Source organism: Amborella trichopoda, chromosome 11 (genome assembly GCF_054954075.1).
Source record: "Amborella trichopoda isolate Santa Cruz 75 chromosome 11, AtrichopodaSantaCruz75HAP2 v2.0, whole genome shotgun sequence".
NCBI classification, from domain to species: domain Eukaryota; kingdom Viridiplantae; phylum Streptophyta; class Magnoliopsida; order Amborellales; family Amborellaceae; genus Amborella; species Amborella trichopoda.
Genome location: NC_142346.1, coordinates 10579604 through 10589215, shown reverse-complemented (window position 1 = coordinate 10589215; position 9612 = coordinate 10579604). Strand labels below are relative to the sequence as shown.

Below are 9612 nucleotides of genomic sequence, written 5' to 3'. Positions count from 1 at the left end.
CTCCCAATCAGCCTAAGATAGAACCAAATTATTCATTGATTATCGTTGAGCAATGATAAAATTCATCTTTTAGCTTGAAGGCAACCTCTAGCATTTTGTATGCCGATTCTATCGAGTTGGAACATCAAGACCTATATATGTTTTATCTTTCAATACTAAGGAACTTGATTCCCTCATTAAATATTTCTTGTCTTCCTTGAGATCCTTTCGGGCATGTTTGATAACTGGAAGCAAGTTCATGAACTGTAAATTGGAAGTTTTTGAAGAACTACAAATTAGAAGTTCCTGAAGAAGTTTCTGGTTTCTGTGTTTGATAGCATCTCTGGGAAGTTAAAAAGTTCCTGGTTTCTGTGTTTGATAACCTCTTAAGAAATTAAGAAGTTCTTGGTTTCTGGGTATATGTATTAGATTAGCTTTAAATAATAGGTAAGATGTAAATGTTAAAATTGAGACCTAGATATTGTTTATTTTTTATTAATTTGTAGAATATTATTTTTTGGAATATAATATCAATTGAAAGTAAAGTACGTTGGATTGAGAGAGAGAGAGAGAGATAGAGAGAAAGAGAGTTATGAGAGAGTTTTATTGATGAGTGAGAGAAGCGCCCTAGACAACGATACATTTGTACACCAATTGACGCAAATGTTCCATGATAAACTTCATTGCACCTCAAAATTAAAGTAGTCTATAGACAATGTCAAGTACAACCTCAATTTAATTAAGTTTAAAAAATAACCTGTAATAGTTTAAAAATACATAATTAAAAATGTAAGAATTAAAAAATCAGCCCATTCAAACACACATGCATAATGCAAAAAGTAAGAAATCAGCCCATTCAACAATAACCCGTAATAACTTGAGCATTACTTACATTCAACATTGATACATACGTATCCCAGCCTAAAAAATATGTCATTCACAATTAAAACATATACATCATTCACAAGTCATGTATACAACATTTGTGTGCTCTCTCTCTCTCTCTCGCTAAGATTATAATGGCACACAACATTTGTATGTTATGTGTTAAGACATTTGTGATGCATGTCAAGCAAAATGCACAATTCATGCGTCCATAAAGAAAACCATGTACATAACTAACCCATTCAACAATAACTTGTAATAATTTAAACATACATAATTCAAAATGCAATAAGATGAGCACAACATTCGACGAGGATTCAAAATTTGTGGCCACAAAATAATGTCCATATGAATGTAGACCAAGGTTTAATTACAAGTTCTAACAACTTAGGTACGCCTCCTACAACTGCGTCGCCATGACATCTCGCAAACTCATGTCAACGTCATGATCAGTATGCCTCTAAGTCAGTTGCGAAAACCATCATCTCAGTCAATTAAGAGTTGACTCTTAACCCTCCTTCGAAAATACAGCTCTCTTATGCTATCGGCTCCCCATGTCATCATGATGTAGCTATACAATATTGCACATGCAATAACTACACCAACCTTGTGATTTTGAAGAGCTCGTGGGCTTGAAGTAAATTCGTTTAGATGGTAACAGACTCTTCGATATGGTCCTATGAAACCACGCATAGTAGGATACCCACCATCTACAAGATAATATTTTCCTGTACTATGTTTGTGCAATGAGTATATTGTAAGGCCAAATATTACACTACAAAATATTGTACAAAACGAAACAACGAAACACAGGAAAGAACGGGGTTACCCTCAAGCATTGCAAGCCTATTGTGTTCATTACTAATTGCGTCATATAGGACTTTAGAATCTGATGCAGATCCTTCCCAACTTGCAAGTACATAAAGGAAGCGCATATTGAAACCAACCGCAATCATAACATTCTGACTTAAAAAAAAATTTCTGTTTAAAAAACGATTATGCAATCGATTACAAACTCGAGCACGAGTCTCGTCAATAGCTCCGACACAATCCTATTAAGAGAAATAAATCATATTATTATATATTAGTTCTCAGTGGATGTGAAAACAACAATACAGATTACTTGACACTCGCATATCTTGAAATATAGGTAAACGCGTAATATATCACCAACAATGTTGACCAATGTTTCATAGCTTGCTAGTTGTAGGAACAAAGGGTCACGATGACTTTTAAGACTCTATGGACGAAGTACCTTATGGTTTGCCCTGAATGTTGAAACCATTCCTAAACCACCATATTCCGCTAATCGTGCGTGAAAATGCTTAAAATATAGCTACTTGTTCATCAACTGCCAAATATCTTGTACCTGTAATGCTTGTCCTCTCATTTAACAAATTACATAGACTGATAAAAACACATCTTTCCATTCATAACTTGTCGAAGCACTTACGAGGGTGTCCTGACAGCAAGTATTGGACATAATTGGCCCCAATAAAAATTGAAGTATGAACATACCTTCTCTTCGTTTGCGTGGTGATATATAAATATGCATTGTATATGCAGCACATAATATTACCACCAACCGACGCTGTTGGGGATCCATAACTAGAAATGGAAGAAAGCATCTATAACCATAAATCAATCTTCAATCAAACCATTATCTGAACGAAGCCACCCACATCCATAAAGCAATATTTGACATTAAAACAAAAGAAATCATCCACATAGATATTTATAAGATGCAAGCCATAAAGTAATATTTAATCAAACCATTAAATGAAAACAATCTTTGACATTAAAACGAAAAAAGCCATCCACATACATATTTATAAGATGCAAACCATTAAACCAATCTTTAATCAAACCATTAAATGAAATAAATCATCCACATCCATAAAAAAAATCATGAAGCAACCTTTGACATTAAATTGAAAAAAAATATCCACATATAAATGAAAGAACTCATCCAATACATATTTATACTATTAAAACCATAAAATAATTTTTATCAAACCATAATATGAAAGAAACCATCCACATCCATAATGAAAACCATGAAGAATTTTTGTAACGCATCTCAACATCAAGATGTATCGACATGAGAAAAAAATGGATTTCAAGCTTTGAAAATATTGTATTTTGTAACGCATTTTTTGACCGTTGATCTTCAAGATTTTCAAATATTTATAAATCTATCGATCTACACTATTTTGAAGTTTTAAAATTTATAAATAAAGATGAAAATATATTTTCATGCTATCACAAATATTTCCACTATTGAAACTAAATTTGTAGATAGGCTCTAATTTGATTGTTTAGAGCCTAGGCTCTATACAAACCGCACCCTATTTACAAACCGCACCCTATTTATAATATGCAAACCATAAAGTAAACAGAGTCAATCAAATATTTAGAGGTGTTTCATCGCTTCATCCAATTAAGCCATTTGTATCCTTCGATCCTCCAAGTTTATTAATATTTCCGCCTTTGTAGAATCTTGGAAGATCCTTGCTGCCATTACAAAAACATTATCACCAACTTCACCAGCTCTCCACATGGCTTCAAGAATCTTTGAGGCCTCTCTCCGAGCCTTGGACGGACTGTTACCTGCGGTGTCACGTGTTAGCATCGTAATGCTATGGGCTATCTCTGGCATGGCTTTAATTATCGAGTCAGTGAAAGTAGGCTGCTTTGATCGGCGATGTGTTCCTACCGGAGTATGGGACCGTCGTCTTTTTGATCCAGATGATACTGAGTCATTAGATGAGGATGAGCTAGATTCGACCTGGACTTCTAAGACAGTTGTATATCTTAGAAAAAATATATCAGATTTCATGAACCCATAAGCATTATTCTTAAAAAAAAAAAGGTAACAAAATAAGCACGGTAGCTACAACATTCACAATTGGAGCTACGTAAAACTCACCAAACCCAAAAACAAAAATCACAAAAAAGTAAGCAAGATTATTCTCAATTCCAGTTTGTGTTCAACATTTTATTCACAAACAGGAAGCAAGGTTAGCACTATATCACAGAGAAAGCGGTCAAAAACCCAAATACAAAAATAAGCATATTCAATAAGAAAATGAAAACATTGGTAATTCATGCACATCTTGTTTGCATAAAAAGATATAAACAAACCCACATCATAACTGTATATCTTAGAAAAAATATATCAGATTTATGAACCCATAAGCATTATTCTTAAAATAAAAAGGCAACAAAAAGAACACGATAGCCAAACCCAAAAACAAAAATCACAAACAAGAAAACAATATTATTCTCAATTCCAGTTTGCTTTCAACATTTTATTCACAAACAAGACGCAAGGTTAGCACTATATCACAGAGAAAGTGGCCAAAAACCCAAATACAAAAATAAACATATTCAATAAGAAAATGAAAATATTGGTAATTCATGCACATCTTGCTTGCATAAAAAGATATAAACAAACCTACATCATAGCTGTACATCTTAGAGAAAATATATCAGATTTCATGAACCCATAAGCATTATTCATTAAAAAAAGAAAGGTAGCAAAAAGAGCATGGTAAATACAGCATTCATAATTAAGCTAAGTAAAATTCAACAAACTCAAACATTAAACTAACAAAAAAGTAATATTACCATAGTTATGTACTCATGAAAAAAACTCCCACACCATAGTTATCTACTCATGAAAAAAAGAACGAATATGAAGAACTCTAGCCATAAAGGATCAAATCAAATAACCATAGATCAGTAACAAAAATATTAAATAAGAAGGAATTGAAATAACCAAAACGGCCCATATAACTAAGAACCAAGCCAATTAAAAATATATTCAATCTATTTATTCAAAACAGGCGAACTAAAGTCACCGTAAGTAGAATCCCTATCAAGGAGGGCACCAAGAACCTCTAATGACCCAGAATGAAACAGAAAAAAAAAGAAAAAAAAAAAGAAAGTGAACACCAAGAACCTCTAATCACCCTGTAAGATGCAATCATGCCAAGAAGGAACTCAAAATAACTCAGTAAGATGCAATCATGCCAATTATGCCAAGAACCTGTAATTTTAATATACATGCTGCAAATTAACTCAAAATATGCCAAGAAGAAAAACATGAAATACCTAACTCGAGTGAGATGCAATCTATTAACAAATATCACAAGACCGAATCACTTTGCTTTACCTACTAATGTTTGAAAATGGGGCTCAGGAGAAGGAACTCACCCCCTTTCAACTCAGAAAAATCTTAATCAACTCATCAAAGTCCATGCTAAGTAACACAATGAGCCAAATAAACACAAAAAAAAAAAGACTCAGATTTTTGTACAAACTATTTGAATAATCAATTTGTAACTAAGCTCTATTTTTTTTGTAACTGAGCTCTGTCTATTGGGCTGTTGCGAAAAATCTGTAAAATCGCCAAATAAACACAAAAAAAAAAAGGACTCAGATTTTATTACAAACTGTTTTCATAATCAGTTTGTAACTGAGCTCTATTTTTTTTGTAACTGAGCTCTGATCTATTGGGCTGTTACGAAAAATCTGTAAAATCGCGAAATAAACACAAAAAAAAGGACTCAGATTTTATACAAACTGTTTTTGAATAATCAGTTTGTAGCTGAGCTCTATTTTATGTGTAACTAATCTCTGATGTATTGGGCTTGTACAAAAAAACTGTAAAATCACCAAATAAACACAAAAAAAAAGGACCCATTTTTTATTCCAAACAGTTTGAATAATCAGTTTGTAACTGAGCTCTATTTTTTTGTAACTGAGCTCTGATCTATTGGGTTGTTACAAAAAATATGTAAAATCAGAAATAAAAAGGTATGCTATTCACTCTGATTTTATCAAATAAAACACATCAATCCTATTTGCTGTGGTTAGGGCAGTTGGGGATAAATACCTCGAGAAAGATGAAGAACACAGATCAGAGCTCAATAGGAAGGATCAGAGCTCAAAGAAGAGATAGACAGAGATTACGAAAATCAGAGTCAATAGCATACCTCAAGATCAATAACACATAGAGAATAAGAGCTCTTTGCTTCAAGAGCTCAAGAACAAACACAGAGATCAATAACACAGAGAATAAGAGCTCTTTGCTTCAAGAGCCCAAGAACAAACACAGAGATCAATAACACTGAGAGAATAAAGTCAATAACATACCTCAAGATCAATGGCAAGGATCAGAGTTCAAGGACAGCTGAGTAAACCCTAGCGAGGGCTGCATGCAAAGAAAGGGGTTTGCCTGAGATAGTGGCGTGCTGGGAATAGAGGGCTGGCTCAGCAGCTGAACTCGAAGAACAGAAGAGAGGGGTCGTGCTGTGAAGAGAGGGGTGCTCAGTGGCGAATATGGGAAGCTGCAACGAGAGGGGTGCTCAACGGCGAAGATGGGAAGCTACGAAGAGAGGGGTGCTCAGCAGGGTGGGTGCTCAGCGGCGAAGAAGAGAAAAGGGGCTAGGGTTATTGAAGGGGAGGAGTTACGAACTTCCAATTTTAAGTTCTGACCTTTGGGTCGAAACTTTTTTTTACAAAGGGACGTAAGAAGATGAACAATAAATTGAAGTTCTTATTTGAAGTTATCATTTTTTATCAAACACGAAAGTTGAAGAGTACTAAGAAGTTCTCAACTTCCAGGAAGACACTTCCTATTATCAAACACACCCTTAATGAACTTGATAATATCTCAGATCTTGTCAATTATCTTTATCTTGTGTACAATATAATTTAGAATATGGCACAACAATGGACGTAGAACATCTTACCATCAAATACAAGTGAGGGCTTTAGAGATAATTGAGTAACTAGAGATGATGCAGCTATGTCATTGTATAATGCCTTGTCCAAAGTTACACTAAAACAATTTATTTTCAATATTCCATTGCATAAATAAATCCATGAGAACAGTAGCAATAACATCCCCAGTATTAGGAGATGACACATATATAAAACTACGGATTATTTTTTGCAAAAAGTCATGCATCATCAATATAATGGGCAGTCAAGCATAGATAATATTAGTTACAACATGATGACCATATGTTTGTGGTGAGACTAATATGACTAGGGATCTTGTCTAAAACCTCATGCAATTTCTTCATTTCTTTTCTGTAGATTTTCAAGATCATATTTTATGGTATTGCGACTAACCATCTTAAATAATGGTTGCAGATTTTTCACAAAAGTCTTAAAACCAATATGCTCCACAACTAAAAAGGGTACTCATGCAAGACAATCACTTTTGCTAGATCACTTCTACTTCGCTCTTTCACAAATTTATAATTGCTTAAACCCCTTCCCCTTTCTCAAAAGAAGCCATTTTCATTTTTTGACCTGGACCTAAATGCACGCTCCTAAGACATGTCATTTAGTGTTTTTTCAAATGGCTAGTCCCATGTTGACTAGCCCCATCTAGCTGCTTCTTACAATATTTACAAAACAGATTTTAGAATACCCTCTACATCTGTAATTTTTTCAGAATCTACCCAAACTGACGAAGTAGTTTTTATGTTTAGGGGATGAGGCCCTATGGGGTCACAATGACATCTCTACTGTTCTCATATCTTGATTTTCACCCTCAACATAGATGATCTACTGAAAAAAGAATAGCAAATTGTTCAAAAACAGTTGAAATACTATAGTTCCTATGACCTATATTAAGGAAACCACTATAGTTTGAAATAGACATTCATAATAGAAAGACATGATCATATTAAGAACACAATAATATCAGAAAAGAATATAGCACCAAAACAGATGTATATGCACAACTAGAAAGACATGTATAAAGGGTAACAATTATGGCAACACACAATGAAGTATGAAGACCAGTTCACAGATGTATATGGAAAACTAATTTTTTAAGTAATAATGTATGAACTAAAATTATCTAAGAATAAACACCATGAGGAGAATAAACATATTCATTGTCTGGTGAAATACATTGTAAGCATATAACAAACATTCCATAAGGCTTAACACATAAACAAGAATTCCATGCTTGACTTATGAATACCCAATACCGAAAAAATGTCCTAGACTGATACAAATGGCCAAAATCAGTAACCCATTATTGCATAGAGAGGAGAGACATGGCATATATTCCAAATTAAAAATTCAGAATATAGTGCAATTAAACAACAAAAAATCACGAGAAAAGGAGAAGCAATCCACAAAAAATTGTTAATGGAATGAAGACCATCGAAGGAAAAAACTATTGGATTGAGCTATTTTCAGGCACTTAGTTTCAAAAGTTTGAAACAATTGCAATTTTTTTTAAGATTTTCGTCACTTTTTTTTTAAAAAAGAAAATTTGTGGGTTTTCAAAGATAACAGAGGAGAGAGATGGGGATTGATTTCTTACCTTCTTCCATTTTTCGAGGAGCCTTAAGGTCTAAGCTAACGAGCTTTCGTCCTATTGATAGGCGAGAGGGAGAAAGCTCAGAGCGAGGCAGAGCAGAGGCTAGGGTTTGGTCGGTGGACCTCGAAATAGAGATAGGAAGAGAGGGCTCAGAGAGACTGAGAGAGGTAGTGCAGAGTTGTAGAGTGTTGATGCTAGGGTTTTTGGGTTTTGCTGTAAGGGTTGCAAAAACGAAATGCCACGGGATGAAGAGAGCTCAAAGAGACTGAAAGAGGCAGATCACGAGAGGAGAGCATAGCTGCAGAGTGCTGAGGCTGCTAGGATTTGGCCGTGGAGGTTCGGGGGAAATGCGACAAGATGAGGGGGATCAGGGTTTGGTAAATAGGTGAAGTTACTTTAGGTTGTAATTATTTAGGTTAATTACATTTTAGAAATTTTAATAATTTTCTAATAGGTTAATTAATAATTAATAAGTATTTAATTAATATTATAAATATAAAATGAGTAGTGGTGCTATGAGACCCTCGTACATCTATGAGTGTAGGACTCAAAGAATCACCATTAAATTGGGTATAGATCTTAAGAAAAGTTATCATATGGATGTAAGACTTGATTTTTCTAGAGATCTGTGCCAAATTTAATGATAATATTTGAGAGTCTGGGTGTAGGAGGGTCTCGTAAGATGAGTAATGATTCTATGCGACCCTCCTACACCTATGTGAGTAAGATCCGAAATGATTACCATTAAATTTGCCTAGTAAGACCCCAAGTGATTACCATCAAATTTGCCTAGTAGAACCCCAAATGATTACTATCAAATTTAACACAAATCTCTAAAAAAAGTCAAGTTCCTTACGCATGTAATAACTTTTTTTGAGATCTGTCCCAAATTTGATGGTGATTCTTTGGGTCTTATTCACATAGGTGAGAGAGGGTCTCATAATGTCAGTTTTCTTAATTTATATATAATAAATCTAGATCGGGTCCCATATCCGACCCATATCTATTTCGGGTCCAATCTACCGAATCGGACCCAGACCTGACCTGTCGAGTCCAAGTGCTGGACTCATACTCGGACCAGGGTTAGGTATACCCAACGGGTCTCACGTTGAGTCTAGGTCCATTGCCATCTTTAATAGAACAGTAAAAGGCTTAACATTTTTTTAGTAACATTTGTCAAAAAAAAAAAAAAAAAGAAAAAAGAAAAGGCTTGCTCTAATACCAACTCGCGTAAGGGTAGTTATCGACAACCACACTCGAGAATATAATTATGTATTTATAGAGAAATTATCAACTAAGAAAGGATCACAAGAAAAATGGCACAAATGTGGGAATGTGAGACCTCCACCATGTATTATAAGAGAAAAACAAAGAAAAGAAGCCCTCCTCTGTTT

The 9612-nt window shown here is 34.4% G+C and overlaps 1 long non-coding RNA gene across 2 annotated transcripts; it reads right to left on the bottom strand.

Moving 5' to 3' along the window:
• Nucleotides 1–3135: 3135 nt before the first annotated feature.
• LOC105421430 (uncharacterized) lies at nucleotides 3136–8544 on the bottom strand. Of its 2 annotated transcripts, none has more exons than XR_016044202.1 (3): nucleotides 8222–8544; nucleotides 3581–3677; nucleotides 3136–3474 (listed from the first exon to the last, which is right to left on the bottom strand). It is a non-coding gene; the product is annotated as an uncharacterized LOC105421430 (long non-coding RNA). The 2 variants fall into 2 exon arrangements; XR_016044203.1 differs by having other exon boundaries at nucleotides 3581–3652.
• Between the last annotated feature and the right edge of the window lie 1068 nt (nucleotides 8545–9612).